Source organism: Balaenoptera acutorostrata, chromosome 10 (genome assembly GCF_949987535.1).
Source record: "Balaenoptera acutorostrata chromosome 10, mBalAcu1.1, whole genome shotgun sequence".
Classification (NCBI taxonomy): Eukaryota; Metazoa; Chordata; class Mammalia; order Artiodactyla; family Balaenopteridae; genus Balaenoptera; species Balaenoptera acutorostrata.
The window spans coordinates 33,390,997-33,411,665 of NC_080073.1; the positions used below are offsets into that span (position 1 = coordinate 33,390,997).

A 20,669-nucleotide genomic window follows, 5' to 3' on the forward strand; every position below is an offset into this window, starting at 1 on the left:
TTTAATTAGGTCCCATTTATTTATTTTTGTTTTTATTTTCATTACTCTAGGAGGTGGGTCAAAAAGGATCTTGCTGAGATTTATGTCAAAGAGTGTTCTGCCTATGTTTTCTTCTAAGAGTTTTATAGTGTCTGGCCTTTTATTTAGGTCTTTAATCCATTTTGAGTTTATTTTTGAGTTTTGTTTTGGTATTAGGAAATGTTCTAATTTCATTCTTTTACATGTAGCTGTCCAGTTTTCCCAGCACCACTCATTGAAGAGGCTGTCTTTTCTCCATTGTATATTCTTGCCTCTTTTGTCAAAGATAAGGTGACTGTATGTGCGTGGTTTTATCTCTGGGCTTTCTGTCCTGTTCCACTGATCTATATTTCTGCTTTTGTGCCAGTACCATACTGTCTTGATTACTGTAGCTTTGTAGTATAGTCTGAAGTCAGGGAGCCCGATTCCTCCAGCTCCATTTTTCTTTCTCAAGATGGCTTTGGCTATTTGGGGTCTTCTGTGTTTCCATACAAATTGTAAAATTTTTTGTTCTAGTTCTGTGAAAAATGCCATTGGTAATTTGATAGGAGTGCATTGAATCTGTAGATTGCTTTGGATAGTATAGTCATTTTCAGAATATTAATTCTTCCAATCTAAGGATATGGTACATCTCTCCATCTGTTTGTGTCATCCTTTATTTCTTTCATCAGTGTCTTACAGTTTTCTGAATACAGGTCTTTTGCCTCCTTAGGTAGGTTATTCCTAGGTATTTTATTCTTTTTGTTGCAGTGATAACTGGAATTGTTTCCTTAATTTCCCTTTCTGATCTTTCGTTGTTAGTGTATATGAATGTTAGAGATTTCTGTGCATTAATTTTGTATCCTGCTATTTTACCAAATTCATTGATTAGCTCTAGTAGTTTTCTGGTGGCATCTTTAGGATTTTCTATGTATAGTATCATGTCATCTGCAAACACTGACAGTTTTACTTCTTTTCCAATTTGTATTCCTTTTATTTCTTTTTCTTCTCTGATTGCCATGGCTAGGACTTCCAAAACTATGTTGAATAATAGTGGTGAGAGTGGGACCCTTGTTTTGTTCCTGATCTTAGAGGAAATGGTTTCAGTTTTTCACCATTGAGAATGATGTTTGCTGTGGGTTTGTCATATATGGCCTTTATTGTGTTGAGGTAGGTTCCCTCTATGCCCACTTTCTGGAGAGTTTTTATCATAGATGGGAGTTGAATTTTGTTGAAAGCTTTTTCCATGTACTGAGATTATCATATGGTTTTTATCCTTCAGTGTATTCATATGGTGTGTCACATTGATTGATTTGCATGTACTGAAGAATCTTTGCATCCCTGGGATAAATCCCACTTGATCATGATGTGTGATCCTTTTAATGTGTTGTTGGATTCTGTTTGCTAGTATTTTGTTGAGGATTTTTGCATCTGTGTTCATCAGTGACATTGGCCTGCACTGTTTTCTTTTTTTGTGATATTTTTGGTTTTGGTATCAGGGTGATGGTGGCCTCGTAGAATGAGTTTGGGAGTGTTCTTCCCTCTGCAATTTTTTGGAAGAGTTTGACGATAGGTGTTAGCTCTTCTTTAAATGTTTGATAGAATTCGCCAGTGAATCCATCTGGTCCTGGACTTTTGTTTGTTGGAAGATATTTAATCACAGTTTCAATTTCAGTGCTTGTGATTGGTCTGTTCATATTTTCTATTTCTTCCTGGTTCAGTCTTGGAAGGTTGTACTTTTATAAGAATTTGTCCATTTCTTCCAAGTTGTCCATCTTATTGGCATATAGTTGCTTATGGTAGTCTCTTATGATCCTTTGTATTTCTGCGGTGTCAGTTGTAACTTCTCCTTTTTCATTTCTAATTTTATTAATTTGAGTCTTCTCCCTTTTTTTCTTGATGAGGCTGGCTAATGGTTTATCAATTTCGTTTATGTTCTCAAAGAACCAGCTTTTAGTTTTATTGATCTTTGCTATTGTTTTCTTCATTTGTTTTTCATTAGTTTCTGCTCTGGTCTGTATGATTTCTTTCCTTCTACTAACTTTGGGTTTTTGTTGTTGTTGTTGTTGTTGTTGTTCTTTCTCTAATTGCTTTAGGTGTAAGGTTAGGTTGTTTGAGATTTTTCTTGTGTCTTGAGGTAGGATTGTATTGCTATAAATTTCCCTCTTAGAACTGCTTTTGCTGCATCACATAGGTTTTGGGTCATAGTGTTTTTGTTGTCATTTGTTTCTATGTATTTTTTTTGATTTCCTCTTTGATTTTTTTCAGTGATCTCTTGGTTATCTTGTAGCGTATGGTTTAGCCTCCATGTGTTTGTGTTTTCTACAGGTTTTTTTTTCCCCGTAATTGATATCTAATCTCATAGCGTTGTGGTCAGAAAAGATACTTGATACAATTTTGATTTTCTTAAATTTACTGAGGCTTTATTTGTGACCCAAGATATGATCTGTCCTGGAGAATATTCCATGGGCACTTGAGAAGAAAGTGTGTTCTGCTGCTTTTGGATGGAATGTCCTGAAGATATCAATTAAGTCCATCTGGTCTGATGTCTCATTTAAGGCTTGTGTTTCCTTATTAATTTTCTTTCTGGATTATCTGTCCATTGGTGTAAGTGGGGTGTTAAAGTCCCCCACTATTATTGTGTTACTGTTGATTTCCCCTTTTATGGCTGTTAGCATTTGCCTTATGTATTCAGGTGCTCCTATGTTGGGTGAATAAATATTTACAATTGTTATGTCTTCCTCTTGGATTGATGCCTTAATCATTATGTAGTGTACTTCCTTGTCTCTCGTAACATTCTTTAAAGTCTATTGTGTCTGATATAAGTGTTGCTACTCCAGATTTCTTTTGATTTCCATTTGCATGGAATATCTTTTTCCATCCCCTCACTTTCAGTCTGTATGTGTCCCTAGATCTGAAGTGGGTCTCTTGTAGACAGGATATATATGGGTCTTGTTTTTGTATCCATTCAGCCAGTCTGTGTCTTTTGGTTGGTGCATTTAATCCATTTACATTTAAGGTAACTACTGATATGTATGTTCTTATTACCATAGTCTTAATTGTTTTGGGTTTGTTTTTGTATGTCTTTTCCTTCTCTTGTGTTTCCTGCCTAGAGAAGTTCCTTTAGCATTTGTTGTAAAGCTGGTTTGGTGGTGCTGAATACTTGTAACTTTTGCTTGATTGAAAAGCTTTTGATTTCTCCATCAAATCTGAGCGAGATCCTTGCTGGATAGAGTAATCTTGGTTGTAGTTTTTCCCCTTTCATCACTTTAAATATATCCTGCACTTCCTTCTGGCCTGCAGAGTTTCTGCTGAAAGATCAGCTGTTAACCTTATGAGAATTCGCTTGTATGTTCTTTGTTGTTTTTCCCTTGGTGCTTTTAATATTTTTTCTTTGTGTTTAGTTTTTGTTAGTTTGATTAATAAGTGTCTTGGCGTGTTTCTCCTTGGGTTTATCCTGTATAGGACTCTCTGTGCTTCCTGGACTTGATTGACTATTTCCTTTCCCATGTTAAGGAAGTTTTTGATTATAATCTCTTCAAATATTTTCTCAGTCCCTTTTTCTCTTCTTCTTCTGGGACCCCTATAATTCGAATGTTACTGCACTTAATGTTCTCCCAGAGGTCTCTGAGACTGTCCTCATTTGTTTTCATCCTTTTTTCTTTATTCTGCTCCTCGGCAGTTATTTCCACCATTCTATCTTCCAGCTCACTCATCCGTTCTTCTGCCTCAGTTATTCTGCTGTTGATACCTTCTAGTGTATTTTTCATTTCATTTATTGTGTTGTTCATCACTGATTGTTTGTCCTTTAGTTCTTCTAGGTCCTTGTTAAACATTGCTTGCATCTTCTCCATCCATGCCTCCATTCTATTTCTGAGATTTTTTTATCATCTTTACTATCATTACTCATTCTTTTTCAGGTAGATTGCCTATTTCCTCTTCATTTATTTGGTTTTTTGGGTTTTTACCTTGTTCCTTCATCTGCAAGATATTTCTCTGTCTTCTCATTTTGTCTAACTTACTGTGTTTGAGGTATCCTTTCCCCAGGCTGCAGGGTCGTGGTTCCTCTTGCTTCTGGTCTCTGCCCCCAGTGAGTGAAGTTGGTCCAGTGACTTGTGTAGGCTTCTGGGTGGGAGAGACTGGTGCCTGCGTTCTGGAGGGTGGAGCTGAGTCTTTTCCCTCTGATGGGCAGGACTGTGTCAGGTGGTGTGTTTTGGATTTTCTGTGAGCTTAGTATAACTTTAGGCAGCCTGTCTGCTGATGGGTGGGTTTGTGTTCCTGTCTTGCTTGTTGTTTGGCATGAGGTGTCTAGTGGTGGGGGCTGCAGGCAGTTGGGTGGAACTGGGTCTTGGATTCGGATGGAGGCCTCTGTGAGAGCTCTCACTGTTAATATTCCCTGGGGCCAGGAATTCTCTGGTGGTCCAGCATCCTGGACTCAGTGCTCCCACCCAAGAGGCTCAGGCCCGACTTCCGGTCGGGGAGCCAGGACCCTGCAAGCTACTTGTCATGGCAATAAAGGGGATTAAAGAAGAAGAAAAAAAGACAAACAAAACCCCAGACAGATGGTAAAAGCAAAATCAAAGATGGAAGAACAGAAACAAAGAAACACACCCAAAAGAAACAAAAACAGAACCAAAGAAAACAAAAAAGAAGAGAACAACCACACAGACAAAAGAACCCCAAAATGAAATCAAACAATTAAAAACAAAACTAACAAAAACACAAAACAAAAAACAAAACCAAAGCAGAGTGCCAACTGGAGAATAAAGCAAAGAAAACAAAAGAAACAGACAGAAGTGATTAAAAGGAAAAAAAAAAAAGGAAAAGGGGAGAAAACCACAGGACAACAGAAGAGCAAAGTAAAATTAGAAATGTAAAAGATTAAAAATATATTAAAAAAAGAAAAAAAAGAACAGAAAAGCAAAGTAAAAATAGAAATATATAAAAAGATAAAAAATATGTTAAAAAAAATCCCCAAGGACTACATGAAAATAAAAATTTAAAAAACCCCCAAAAAACAGAACCAACAACAGAATGAATCAAAACATAGTAAAAATAATAGTAGTAATGATGTTTTCCTGGGGTCTCAGCTGTCAGTGTCCTTGCCCCCGCTGTGAGCCACAGCCCACCTCTGCCTCCCCAGGAGGCCCTCCAGTGCCTAGGCTGGTCTCTGGATCTGCTGTGGGCCTTGTGGGGACAGCTTAGACTCTGATCTGGCCCTATTCCCACATGTGCTTGCCCCCAAAGCCCACAGCTGCCAGAGCTAGACTGTTTTCATTTGTGGGAACACTCGTCCACTCAGATATTCCATAGACGCAGGGTCTACCTAGCTGATCACGGGAATTAAACCTGCAGGTTGTGCAACTGATGGAAAGATTTTCGCTCCTCTTCCTTAGTCGCCCCACCCCTGGGGCTCGTCTGTGGTTTTATCCCCACCTCTGCATGTGGGCCACCCACAGGAGTCTGCTACCAAGGCTGCCCTGGAGCACTTGGGTCTGCCCTGGTGAGGACAGGGCGTGGAGGTGGTATGGCTCCTTGGATCATGGGAGCCCTGGCGGTGCCAGTTGTGTAAGGAAGCCAGCGGCCATGGGCTCAAGAGATATGGCCCTAGTGGAAGCCTTTTCTATCGCCTGGTGGAAGTTGCTGAAGGCCAGCCTTGGCCAGGCTTTTTCTAGTGCCTGGTGGTAGGCGTGCGAGGGCCAGCCCTGGCTGGGTTTTTTTTAGCGCCCGGCGGCAGGTGCGTGACAGTCAGCCCTGGTAGGACTTTTTTTATTGCCCGGCTGCAGGTGCCGGTTTGAGGGGAGACAGAGGCTACGGTGGTGGCTCCGTGTGACTCAGCAGTAGTGCCCTGCTTCCATCGCAGTCTGGTTTTCCTTCATAGGCATTCCCTGTTGTGGATTTCCTCCCTCCTGTCCCCTCAGGCCATTTCCCCACAGCCAACAGCAGTCCTCGCCCCGGGTTTGCTCTCTAATCACCATGCACCAGCTCCCAGCCCCTGTGTGCACTGGTGGACCCACGTCCCTGCCTGGGCCCTGCAGGACTGTGGTACGGATCATCTGTGTAGTTTTCACTCTGTCCCGTCTGCCACAGATCGGTTGCTTCAACCTCCTCTGACAGCCTCAAATGTTTCCCTTCTGTCCCAACCTATTTTGCCGTTGGTGAGGGGGCTTCCCCAGATGTGGGAATCTCTCCACTGCTTCATTTCTCCCCTCCACCCCCCAGGGTGCAGGTCCTGTCTCTCTTCCTCTCCTCCTCCTTCTCCCTTCTTTCTTTTGTCCTACCCAGTTATGCGGGGATCTTTATAGTCCTTTCTGGTGTCCAGGGTGTTCTGCTAGTGTTTAGCCGGTGTTCTGTGAGACCTGTTGCATCTTTAGATGTATTCCTGATGCATCCGTCCTCCTCCTCCTCTGCTATCTTGGAACCCCCTGCATGTGGGCTTTTTAGTTGTGGCATGTGGGCTTCTTAGTTGAGGCACGCAGACTCTTAGTTGCAGCATGCATGTGAACTCTTAGTTCCCCAAACAGAGATCGAACCCGGTCCCCCTGCATTGGGAGCATAGAGTTTTACCCACTGGGCCACCAGGGAGGTCCCGTTTATGTTCTCTTCGTAGTGTCCTTTGCTGTGCAGAAGCATTTAGTTTAATGTAGTCCCATTTGCTTATTTTTGCTTTTGTTTTCCTTGTCTGAGGAGATAAAGCAAAAAAAAATATTGCTAAGATAGATGTCAAATAGTGTACTGCCTATATTTTCTTCTTGGAGTTTTATGATTTCAGGTCTTACTTAAGCCTTCAATCCTTTTTGAGTTTATTTTTGTATATGGTGTGAGAAAGTAGTCCAGTTTGATTAGTTTGCATGTAGCTGTCCAGTTTTCCCCACATCATTTACAAGGCTGTCTTTTCCCCATTGTATATTTTTGCTTCCTTTGTCATAAATTAATTGACCATATAAGCATGGGTTTATTTCTGCACTCTCTGTTGTGTTCCATTGATTTACATGTCTGTTCTTGTATCAGTATAATACTGTTTTGATTACTGTAGCTTTGTAGATGTAGTTTGCAATTAGGGAGCATGATACTTCTAACTTTGTTCTTCTTTCTCAAGATTGCTTTGGCTCTTCAGGGTCTTTTGTGTTTCCATATAAATTTTAGGATTATTTGTTCTAGTTCTTTGAAAAATGCATTGGAATTTTGATAGGGATTGCACTGAATCTGTAGATTGCCTTGAATAGTATGGTCATTTTAACAATATTCAATACAGTCCATGAGTGTAGCATATCTTTCCATCTGCTTGTGTCATAATTTCTTTCATCCCTGTGTCACAGTCTTCTAAGGACAAATCTTTTACCTCCTTTTTTAGGTTTATTCCTAGGTATTTTATTCTTTTTGATGCAATTGTAAGCGAGATTGTTTTATTACTTTTTCTTTCTCATAGTTTGTTAATGAATACAAATGCAACAGATTTCTATATATTTTGTATCCTGCAATTTTCCTGAATTCATTTATTCTCATAGTTTTTTGGATTTAAGATTTTCTGTATATATTATCATGTCATCTGCAAACAGTGACAGTTTTACTTCTTTCTTTGTAATTTGGGTTCCTTTTATTTCTTTTTCTGATTCCTGGGGCTAGGATTTTCAGTACTATGTGTCTTGCTTAACTTAGACTCCTGATACTATGTTGAATAAAAGTGGCAAGAGTGGGCATCCTTGTCTTGTTCCTCACTTAAAGGGAATGCTTTCAGCTTTTCTCTATTGAGTATGATGTTAGCTGTGGGTTTGTCATATATAGACTTTCTTACATTGAGGTATGTTCCCTCTATACCCACTTTGTTGAGAGTTGTTACCATAAATAGATGTTGAATTTTGTCATAAGTTTTTTCTGCATCTATTGAGATGATCATATGACTTTTAGTCTTCAGTTTGTTAATGTGGTGTATCACATTGATTAATTTGAGGATATTAAGCCATTGTTGCATCCCTGGGATAAATGCCTCTTGATTATGGTGTATGATCCTTTTAATGTACTGCTGAATTCTGTTTGCTAATATTTCATTGAGGATTTTTACATCTATGTTCAGCAGTGATATTGGCCTATACTTTTCTTTTTTTGTGAAAATCTTTGTCTGTTTTTGGTATCACAGTGATGCTGGCCTTGTAGAATGAGTTCAGAAGCATTCCTTCCTCTTTAATATTTTGGAATAGTTTGACTAGGATAGGTGTCAGCTCACCTTTAAATGCTTGGTAGAATTCACCTGTGAAGCTGTCTTGCCCCGACTTTTGTTTCTTGGGAGTTTTTTTTAGAAGTAACTGATTCAGTTTCATTACTGGTAATCTGTCTGTTCATATTTTTTTATTTCTTCCTGTTGCCATCTTTGGAGATTGTATGTTTCTAGGAATTTATCCACTTCTTCTAGGTTATCCATTTTATTGGCATATGATTGTTCATAGTAGTCTCTTAATCCTTTGGATTTCTGTGGTGTTGGTTGTAACTTCTCTTTCATTCCTCCCTCCCTCCCTTCCCTCCTTCCTTTCTTTTTTTTTTTTTTTTTTAACATACTTTATTGATTTAGGGGCCAAACAAGGCATCATTTGGACAGTTAAGAAAGGCACCTCATTGAAAATAATACATCACAGTGCTGTTGAGTGATCCCAATCACAGGATTTGAGGATGGAAAGGACAGTCTTTGGATAATGTTGCTTAGGACACTTGCTCATTTATTAAAAAGGGGTCTTTCACATGACATGGATGGAGGAAGGCAAGAGTGTAGGAATGTGGCATATGCTGGGTGGCTGTCGAGAGCTTACCCACAAGAGCAGGTGGGCTGGTAAATCAGTGATAAGTCGGGAGGGGAGCGAGACCAGCCTGCCCCACCTGCCCCATGACTCCAGTAAACCTGATGTGCTGAGCACTGCTCCCATGTGCATACTCCATATCTCTTTCAAATGGGGAGATGACTTTTTGATCTCATGGTATGGGGAACCAGGGTTAGTAGTTAACTCCTGCCGTATTCCAAGTTACAGGGCAGACAGGACAGCAGTGTGATTTCCTGCATTCCTGGGCTGGCATGAGTTTCTGATAAAAGCTGAGGTCTTAGGGCACTGGCTTTAAAAAATACTGTCACCAGTCTGGAGTAAATGAAAACGTGATTCCTTAGAAATAATACTGCCTCTCCCTGTTTCTATTTATACCCTCCAATCAGTGTTTTAAAAAATTAATTTTTCCCTTTGCTTATACTTTTTAAGACTTCTACTCCATGTAAAAGAAATCGCTTCACTACAGCACTGCTGCTCTTCCCATTCTCATCTTGACCCCTCACCACTCCTCCCACTCCATCCTTACCCTGATCACCCCTGCCCTCGGCCCAGTATCTAAGAGCAGGGATCATGCCGTGGAGTGATGAGCAGTGGTGCAGCCTTGGCCTTCTGTTACTAGGATGTAGCTTTGGAGAAGGCTGCTAGGATGCTTGCAAACATGACATCGGGGGTCTGGGATGCATCAGTGGCAGAGTGGATCCCCCGTTTACTGTAGTAAACCAGTGGGGTTGTCTGAGTGTGGTAGGCCTCCAGGCAGATTTTTAAGGCCTTCTCATTATCATCTGATCGGTGGACCAAGGGTTCCCCTGTGATATCATCTTTCATGGGCTCCTTTGGGAGGTTGAACTCCTTGTGGTAGGAATGGCCTCTCTGGGGGTGAATCTGTCATCCTGTGATTCTCCAGATCAGCAGAGAGTCTGGAATGCTGAATTCAGTCACAGAATCAAGCTTCTGTTTCCTCTTTTCCATGAGGTCATCAAGCATTTCTGCCTGCCTCACAGTTCAAGGGAAGCCATCTAGAAGAAAACCATTTTTGCATGGAGGGGTCTCCAAATTCTTCTCAATGTGCTCCACGACCATTCCATCTCTCACCAGTTTCCTGGCATCCATAGTTGCCTTCAGCTTTTTTCCCAGCTCTGAGCCAGAAGCCACCATGGCCCTCAGAATGTCTCCAGTAGCCAAATGGCAGACACAGAAGTTTTCAGCGAATTTGGGTGCCTGGGTACCCTTGCTGGTTCTGGGCGACCCTAGCAGCACAGACCGGATGCCTTTAGGACACTCTTGGGCACATTTGGCTGCGGGCACGTTGGGAGCCATGGCTGCCGAAGCCTCTCACTCTCTCTTTCATTTCCGATTTTATTTATTTGGTCCTCTTTCATTTTTTTCTTGATGAGTCTGGCTAAAGGTTTATCAATTTTTATCAATTTTATGTTTTCTAAGAACTAATTCTTAGTTTTATTGATTTTTTTTCTATTTTTTTCGTAGTCTCTATTTCATTTGCTTCTGCTCTGATCTTTATTATTTCCTTCCTTCTACTAACTTTGAGTGTTGTGTGTTCTTTTTCTAGTTCCTTTAAGCATAAGGTTAGATTGTTTATCTGAAATTTTTCTTGTTTCCTGAGGTAGGTCTGTATTGTTATAAATTTCCCTCTTAGATTTGCTTTTGCAACCCATTCATTTTGTATCATTGTGTTTTCATTTCCATTTATCTACAGGTATTTTTTGATTTCCTCTTTGATTGCTTCAGGATGCACTGGTTGTTTAGTAGCATAGTGTTTTGTGTTTGTGTTTTCTGCAGTTTTTTTCCTTGTAGTTGATTTCTAATCTTATACTATTGTGGTCAGAGAACATGCTTGATATGATTTCAGTCTTTTTAAATTCATTGAGATTTGTTTTGTGGCTTAGCCTGTGATCTATCCTGGAGAATGTTCCATGTGCACTTGAAAAGAATGTTTTTCTGCTGTTTTTGGATGAAATGTTCTTTTTGTGTCTGTTAATTCCATCTGATGTATCATTTAAGATCGGTGTTTTCTTACTGATTGTCTGGATGATCTATCCATTGATGTAAGTGGGGTGTTAAAGTTCCCTACTAATTATTGTATTACTGTCAATTTCTCTTTTTATCTCTGTCAATATTTGCTTTATGTATTTAGGTGCTCCTATGTTCAGTGCATATATATTTACAATTGATGTATCTTCTTGTTGGATTGATCCTTTTATCATTATGTAATGCCCTTCTTTGTCTCTTGTTACAATATTTGCTTTAAAGTCTGTTTTGTCTGATATAAGTATAGCTACCCCAGCTTTCCTTTTGTTTACATTTGCATGGAATACTTTTTTCCATCCCCTCACTTTCAGTGTCTGTGTGTATTTAGCTCTGAAGTGAGTCTCTTGTAGGCAGCATATAGATGGGTCTTGTTTTTATCCATTCAGCCACTCTATGTCTTTTGATTGGCAAATTTAGTCCATTTACAATTTAAAGTAATTCTTGATAGGTACATACTTATTGCCATTTTGTTGATTGTTTTCTAGTTGTTTTTGTATTCTTTTTAGTTTTCTTACACTTATTTTGCTCTCTTCCCTTGTGATTTGATGACTATCTTAAGTGTTTGGATTCCTTTCTCTTTTTGTGTGTGTTTCTATTATAGTTTTTTGGTTTGTGGTCACCATGAGGTTCATATAAAACAATTTTTATATATGGGGTTATTTCAAGTTGATGATCTCTTTAGTTTGACTGCGTTCCAACAACCCTGTGTTCCCCCCAACCACATTTAATGTTTCTGACATCATATTTTATATCTTTTTATTTTGTGTATCACTTAACTACTTATTGTGGATATAGATGTTTTTACTACTTTTGTCTTTTTGCTTTCCTACTAGCTTTATAAGTGGTTGATCTACTACCTTTACTGTATGTTTGCTTTTACCAGTGAGATTTTTTCTTTCATAATTTTTATATTTCTAATTGTAGCCTTTTCTTTTCCACTTAAAGAAGTCCACTTAACGTTTCTTGTAAAGTTGGTTTAGTGGTGCTAAACTCTTAGGTTTTGCTTATCTGTAAAACCTTTTATCTCTTCTACAAATCTGAATGATAACCTTGCCAAGTAGTGTATTCTTGGTTGTAGGGTTTTTCCTTTTATCACTTTGGATATATTGTGCCACTCCCTTCTGATCTGCAAAGCTTCTGTTGAAACATCAGGTGATAGTCTTATGGGAGTTCCCTTGTACATAACTAATTCCTTTTCTCTTGCTGCTTTTAAGATTCTCACTTTAATTTTTGCCATTTTAAATACAATATGTCTTGATGTGGCCCTCTTTGGGCTCATCTTGTTTGGGACTGTCTCTGCTTCCTGGACTTGGATGTGTTTCCTTTCCCAGGTTGGGGAAGCTTTCAGCTATTATTTCTTCAAATAATTTCTCTGCCCTTTCCTCTTAACTCTTCTCCTTCTGGGACTCCTACAAGGCTAATGTTAGTATGCTTGATATTGTCTCAAATTATCCTCATTTCTTTGATTTCTTTTTTCTGTTCAGTTGGGTGATTTCCACTACTTTGTCTTGCAGATTGCTGATCCATTCCTCTGTATCATTTAATCTACTGTTGATTTCATCTAGTATATTTTATTTTATTTTATTTTTATTTATTTTATTTTTGGCTGCATTGGGTCTTTGTTGCTGTGCGTGGGCTTTTCTCTGGTTGAGGCGGGTGGGGGCTACTCTTCGTTGTAGTGCGCAGGCTTTTCATTGCGGTGGCTTCACTTGTTGTGGAGCATGGGCTTTAGGCACACCGGCTTCAGTAGTTGTGGCACGTGGGCTCAGTAGTTGTGGTGCATGGGCTTAGTTGCTCCGCTTCATGTGGGATCTTCCCGGACCAGGGCTTGAATCCATGTGCCCTGCATTGGCAGGCGGATTGTTAACCACTGCACCACCAGGGAAGCCCTTGTCTAGTATATTTTAAAATTTCATTTATTGTATTTGTCAGCTCTGTTTGGTTCTTCTTTATATCTTTAAACTCTATTGAAATTCTCACTGTGTTCATCCATTATTCTACCCCTTTTTAAGAATTACCTTGAACTCTTTATTGGATAGATTGCATATCTCCACTTTTTTAGTTCATTTTTTCTGGCTTTGTCTTGATCCTTCATTTGGAACATATTTCATTGTCTCCTCAATTTGTCTAATTCTCTGTGTTTATTTCTATGTCTGAGGTAAGTTTGTTACATTTCTCGATCTTGGGGAAATGTAGAAGACATCCTATGAGGTCCAGCAGCATGCTCCTCTCTGGTCATCAGAGCTCTATGCTGTAGGGTGCCCCCTTTGTGGCCTGCATGTACCTTTCTGTTTTGGCAGAGCCAACTTACTCATCATGCTGGTAGATGGGGTGGGCCCCTGGCTCGGTTGGCTACAAGGCCATGCCTCATGTGGTGGCTGTGGGTCCGCCAGTGGGCAGGGTAGACTTTCTGTGCCATTGGTTGCATGGCCTTTGGAGCCTGGTGTTGGTGCCAGACTTCTGGTGGGTGGAGCGGGCCCCCATGTGGTTGGGTGTGAAACCTGGGGGGCCTGGTGCTGATGCTGGCCCTCTACTGGGCGAGGCCAGGTCCTGGTGTGTCTAGGTGCACAGCCTGTGGGTCATAGAGCTGGTGCCAGCTTACTGGTGGCTGGGTAAGACCCCAATGCTAATAGGCTAGAGGGAGGATTCCAGACTACTGCTTCTGTGCTGGGACTTGGAGTGTGTGAGATTTTGCTCATGCCCTCTGAGAGCTGAGTCTGTTTTCCATAACCCTCCATCTCTCCCAAACATAAGCCCCACTGGTTTACAAAGGCAGACATTCTGAGTGTTTGTCTTCCCAGTGTAGGAGCCCAGTGTGGGGTTTGGACACCTTGTTCCTTCGGGAGGTCCTCTAGCACTGTGATATTTTTCCCATTTGTGGTTGCCTCCCTGGGGTTGTGGGTCCTGACTAACCGTGTCTCTGCCCCTCCTACTTGTTTCATTGTGCTTCCCTCTTTATATATATACTTAGTTGTGGAACATCTTTTCTTCTAGTCTTCAGGTGGTTCTCATAGACACTTGCTCTGTAAGTAGTTGTAATTTTGGTGTGTTCATGGGAAGAGGTGAGTTCAGGGTTTTCCTCCTCTACCATCTTGGCCTGGATCAGGCTAGACTTTCTGTACAACAAAATCCTTGCTCAACTTTCTTCTCTACTTCACATGGGTTTCCTCCCTCTCTTATGGGTTCCCCTATGAACTCTCCCTTAAGAAATCACTTACATAAAAGTCCCTTTCTCAGACTATACCTCTTAGGAATTTGACCGAAGATACAGAAATGGACTAAGGTAAATGACCTGGGTACTGCTGAGATCACCTGACACTGTGTCATATAAGAAACAGTGGGTAGAATAGGACTCTTTAGTAAGAAAGACTTTGGACTGGGAAGCTGTCATCATGGGATAAGAACCTGTCATCATGGAAGGAACCTGATTTGTTCTTTTCTCCTTGAAAGAGTAGAACAAACGTCTGTATATAGAAGCTTCAGAGCCATGTATGCCACCTCAGTGTGGAAAGAACTGTCTAATAGGGGATTCCAAAGGTTAGTAAAAGATTAACCACACTATATTAGTTTCTATTGCTGCCATAACAAATTAGCACACATTTAGCACAACACAAATTTATTAGCTCATAGATCAGCAGTTCTGGTACATCATGGCTCAATTGGATTTTTTGCTTTGACTCTCATGAGACCAAAACCAAAGTGTGCTCCTTTCTAGAGGTTCTTGAGATCAGTCTGCTTCCAAGCTTGTTTAGGTTGTTGGTCAAATCTAGTTCCTTTTGTTTGTAGAACCAAGGTCCCCATTTCCTTGTTGGCTATTAACTGGGGACCATCCTCATTCCTTGGAGGCCCCTTCTGGTCCTTTCACACGGCCCCTATATCTCAGAACCAACAGTGGCGCGTCGAAACTTTCTCATGCTTAGCTGTCTCTCTGGCTTCCCCATCTGCTACTTCTGTCTTCTGCCTCAGTCAGAGTAAGTTCTGAGCTTTGAAAGGGCTCATGTGATTAGATTGGGCCCACCCAGATTATCCAGGATAATCTTCCTACCTTAATATCTATAACCTTAATTACGTCTGGAAAGCCCCTTTTACCATGTAATATAATGTATTCACAGGTTTTGGAAATGAGTGGACATCTTTGTTAGTGGGTGTTATTCTGCTGACTGTAGTTTGCCCTCTGCCCCCTACAGATTCACGTCCCTCCCAAATAAAAAATACATTTGCCCCATCCCAGAGTCTCAAAGGTCTCATCCCATTACAACATCAACTCAGAGCCCCCAAATCTCATCAGTTCAAAATTCCTATCATCTGAATCGTCTAAAATTATGTACGAATGAGGCTCTTGGTATAATCTATTATGTACAACTCCTGAGGCACAATTCCTCTCCATCAGTGGACCTATGAAACTAAAGAAGCAATTTATCTGCTTCCAATAGACAACGATATGTCAGGCATAGGATAAGTTACAGATGTTCCAGTTTAAACAAGGGAGAAATGGAAGGTAAAAGGGAGCTACTAGGTCCAAGGCAGTTTCAAAATCCAGCAGGGCAAACTTCACTAGGTTTTAAGGCCTGGAAATAATCCTCTGTGGTTCTTGGTTCCACGCTAAAAACCTATCGCATCCGTTTGTCTCAGGCGCTCTCCCATTCAAGTACTAACCAGGCCCAAAGCTTGCTTAACTTCCAAGATCAGATGAGATCAGGTACACAGGTAGAAGTGAATAACCAGGATGCTGCTGAGAGCACCCAACATTGTGCCATATAAGACATAGTGGATAGAATAATGACTGCTTAGTAAGAAAGACTTTGGACAAAGAAGCTCTCATCATGGGAGAGATGGATCCTGTTTTCTTCATGTTCCCAAATGAGTAGAATAAAGGCCATTGTATATAAGGTTCAAGGAGAAGTATTTCAGCTCAGAAAGAGTCCTCTGGTAGATTTCTGTTGGAGTCCAAAAACAGTTAAAGACTAACCACCCACCTGTACTTTTCCATGAAGCTTTCCATAGTCCTTCCCTCATCAGGCCTGGATGCTTACCTCTCATTCTCGCCCATTAGCATATTGTTCAAAACTGGTGAGGGCCTAACAGGGGACTGAAAAACAAACCAGAAGTCAGGTTCAGTTAGCCGTTAAAACCATAGACATTTGCAGAGCGTGAAGGAAACACAAATAGCAATCTAAACCAAGTGTTATGTTAGTAATTAAGGGTGTGAGTTTAAGAGTCAGATACCTTGGTCACACTCTCAAGTTTACTAGTTCTGTGATCTTGGGCATATTATTTAACTCTCTGAGTTTGAGTGTTTGCAGCTTTGTCATGGGGGTGGTAACTCCTACCTATAGGGGTGTTATGCAGATTCACCCAGGAGCTAGATGGGAGGCATGGAGCTTGGCATATGGTAAGCATTCTGTAAATGGTGGCTGCTATTATTGTGGTCTGGTAATCTAGTTATGTATTCCCTCTTCCACTAGACAGTCAAGTTCCTTGAGACCTGACATGTTACATAGTCACTGTGTTACATCTATCTTATTTTAAATTATTTTTTATTTTTTTTAATAAAATTTTTTAAAATTTTATTTTATTGAGGTGTAGTTGATTTACAATATCATATAAGTTGCATGTATGCAACATAGTGATTCACAATTTTTAAAGGTAATACTCCGTTTATAGTTATTATAAAAATTGGCTATACTCCCTGTGCTGCATAATATATCCTTGTAGCTTCTTTATTTTATTCTTTGTAGTTTGTACTTCTTAACCCCCTACCCCTATCTTGCCCCTCCCTGTTACATTTATCTTTGATATCTCCATATTGTTTATCATGTATTAGGTCCTTAGTAATTATTGAATTAAATAACTAAACTTTATTATTTAGTTTATTTGGGACAAACTTTATCCCAAAAAACTTTGGACATCGCTAACACCACTGGCCAAATATTTGAAAGCTGGCATCTCATTCTATTAATTTCTATTGTTCCCAGGATCATAGTGTCCAAAGGAACAAGATAAATCTGTCAAACAATCTTTAATGCAGATTTCACAAAAAATCAGTTATATATCAAAACAAATTAAGGGAATTGTGTATGTGCAGAGATTCAGATGGTATGGTCTTGTGTTCCCAAATATCCATTTTTTGTGAAGACTAAAATAATTTAACAGTAAGTTTACTTCGCTGTACAGTAGAAACTAATACAACATTGTAAAATAACTCTACCCCAATTAAAAAAACAGTAAGCTTATATCATTTCTACATATTTCCATGGAAACTGCTTTCCCGTATCTCTGGAATTTGAAGTCTTCTGTATAAGACCAAGATCTTCATGAGGACCTAAATGGCCTTACACAGCCTGTCCTCTTCCTAGCCCTGACCTCTTGGGCCTCATCTCCCAGCACCCTCTTCATCACTCTCTCCACTCCAACAGCACTGTGCAACTCACCATCTCCCGAAACCTCTAGGCATGATATCACTTCCGTTGAGAATGCTTGCACTGGAGTGTAAGGCAGGTATATTCTGTGTTTTACCTGGCACATAGTGGTCCTTCAGTATTTCTTGAATTATTCAGACAGACCCAGTGGCGACGATAGCCAGTATCAGATCACAGAACAAGTGGCAGGGAAGGCATTCTGCCAGGCTGCATTCTCTAATATACTTTCAGGAATACTAATAACCATTCAGGGGCAACAAGAAAAATAAGGATGAGTTTCAGTGATTGAGAGTGTGCTGAGTGCCAGCCCAGCCAAGCACTACACATGGTTACCTCAACTCAACTTCACCATCCTGAGGATCAGAAAACATTCAGGAACTTGCCTAAGGTCACACACCTAGTAGATGGAGTGGACAGGATCCGTTTAACTGTAGTGGATGCATTTTAAAACTTTTAAGAGCTTGCCAAATAGTGAGGTTTCATTTTTAACTTTTGTTATTGTTTTATTATGTGGGCAAAGAATGTGTCCTATATCACTTCTGCCTTTTGGAATCCATTTGAGATTTTTCTTGGCGGTCTGGTATGTGATAAATCTGTTTAAATATTCCATGGAATCTTGAAATGGAAATCTATAGGATCCAAAATAGAATTGTCTATTAATTCAGTCTTACTAATTATATCACTTAAATCTTTTACATAGTTATTTTTTAGTACTTGATCTGTCAAACATTGAGAATGATGTTAATATTTGAAAGCAACTGGTTTTTATCCACTTCTGTGTGCCTAACCATGTTTGCCATTTGTTTTAATATCTAATATGGATATCAGTACCAGACAACTGTTAATTGAGAGTAAGTTTCTGTATATTTTCAAGTACTCAAGAAAAGATTGAGAAATGGAAGACTGAATCAAAGGAAAATTACGGAGGTGGCTGCAATGGAAGAAGCCAGTGGAGATAAAGGTGTTACCTTTAAATATCAAATCAAAGACAAGTGGTGAAACATGGGCAGTAAGTGTGGTGGTTAGAAGCAGAGACCCTGGAACCAGACTTCCTGGCATAAATCCCAGCAGTGCAATTCAGTACACTGGTCAAGTTATTAACTTCTCTATGCTTTCATTTCTTGGCGTGAAAAATGGTGATAATAATAGTACCTACCTAAGGAGGTTATTGTGGTGATTAAACAAGTTACTATTTATAAAGTGCTTAGAAGAGTGCTTAGCACATAGCAGTGTATAAGTATCTATTAGCTATTATCATCCTTCACATCAGACTCCTTTTGGTCCAATGGTATTCTAGAACCACCAGGCTTATAAGTGTAATGTCATTTGTACTGTTTCATTCAATGTGTCTGTATTAATTGAGCACTTACTCTTGGCAGGCAATATGTTAGTTACTGGGAGTATAATGGACATACAGGGTCCCTATGCTCATGGAATTTACCACTCAATGGTGAATACAGACATGAAGCTATTAATTGCAGCCATATCCAGTGATACGAAGGAAAGGTACACAGTGCTATGAAAGTCTAAATGAGGGTGGAGGAGGATGTAGACTAGTCTGGGGGGTCAGGTAATGGCTCTTCTGTGACATATTTGTAATCTATGGCTTTAAAATAAATTACCCCAAACAGTGTCTTAATACAGCAAATGCTTATTATCTCATAGATTCTGTGGGTCTGGAATATGGGAGTCATTTAGCTCAGTGGTTCTGGCCCACAGTACCTCAAGAGGTTGCAGTCAAGCTGTTGGGTAGGGCCACAGGCATGTGAAGGCTTCACCGAGGCTGGACCTTCCACTTCTACAATGGCTTATTCACATGACTGTTGGCAGGAGGCCTCAGTTTCATGTCATATGGGCCTCTCTTTAGAGCTTGAATGTCCTCATGATGTGGCAGCTGGCTTCTCCCAGAACAAGTGGTCCAAGAACGTGAGCAAGAAGGATGCCATAATGTCTTTTATGACCAAGCCTCAGAAGTCACACATGTTACTTCTACTATATTCTCTTTGTTAGAACTGAGTTATTAAGTCCAGTCCACAGCCAAGGGGAAGATATTTAGGCTTCACCTTATAAAGGGAATATACAAAATTTGTGGACATATTTTAAATTACCACACAAGGAGATGGCTAGATTGATTATTGAAGATATTCTAGACCAGGGGTTGACAAACTTTATGTAAAAGGCCAGGTACTAAATATTTCTTGCTTTGTGAGGCTATATTGTCTCTGTTATAACTACTCAACTCTGCCATGAAATGAAATGAAAGCAACCATAGACAATATGTAAGTGAATGGATATAGTAGTGTTTCAAAAAAACTTTATTTACCAGAATTGATGGTGGGCTATAGTTTGCTGATCCCTACAGATACAAGAGATGAAAAGGGTAGAGGATTATTCCAAGCAGAAGAAACAGAATGTTTCAGAAAAAACAGAATTATTGGGCACTTAAGAGTAAAGGTACTAAAAAAAGGTTTTTTTTCATGTACTAGGAGGTTTACTACAAAATTGTTTGTAATAGAAAAAAAGAATAGAGAACACTTATTTACACACATAAATTCTAAAAACATAAATATTGTTGAGGTAAAAACCAAAATGCAAAAGCTTTGTGCAATATGGACAGCTGTCATTTATGTAAATGAGAAAACAATGTACTCTCTTGTTAGATTTTACTATTTATGAGGACATACATATGTAATAAAAGCACAGAACATGCATGAGAAAGACACCAACTTTAGATGATGGTTTCTCTCTAGAAGAATGGAAGTGGTGAAGGTTGTGGAACTTAAACAGTTTCTGTTATATATTTATGGTTTAAAATTTTTTTTTAAATTGTGATGAATACACACAACATAAAATTTACCACCTTAACCATTCTTAAGTGTACAGTTCAGTAGTGTTAAGTATATTCACACTGTTATGCAACCAATCTTGAGAACTTTTTCATTTTGCAAAATCGAAACTCTGTACCCATTAAACAACTCTCCATTTCCCCCTGCTCTCAGCCCCTGGCAATAATCATTCTACTTTCTGTTTCTATGATTTTGACTACTCTAGATGCCTCATATCAATCATACAGTATTTGTCTTTTTGTGACTGCTTTTTTTCACTAAGCATAATGTCCTTGAGTTTTATCCATGTTGTAGCAGGTGTTAGAATTTCCTTCCTTTTAAAGCTGAGTAATACATTGTATGTATACACCACATTTGATTATTCATCCATCTGTTGATGGACATTTCAGTTGCTTCCACCTTTTGGCTATTCTGATAATGCTGCTATGAACATGGGTGTACAAATCTAAAACAGAGTTTTGATGAAAGAAATGATCAGTAAATCATTGTGCAATATAGCAGCCTGAGCAAATATAGTAGCCTGAAGGTCTTTTTTCCTTCCATTCTCCCAC

General features: G+C 39.6%; 1 protein-coding gene and 1 pseudogene across 4 annotated transcripts in view; one reads left to right on the forward strand and one right to left on the reverse strand.

The window, feature by feature from the left end:
• ERC2 (ELKS/RAB6-interacting/CAST family member 2) overlaps window positions 1–20,669 on the forward strand; it is a 974,163-nt gene that overhangs the window by 261,711 nt on the left and 691,783 nt on the right. The gene's annotated exons all lie outside the window — the stretch shown is intronic.
• Window positions 9,423–10,124, reverse strand: LOC103007339 (adenylate kinase 2, mitochondrial-like; annotated as a pseudogene).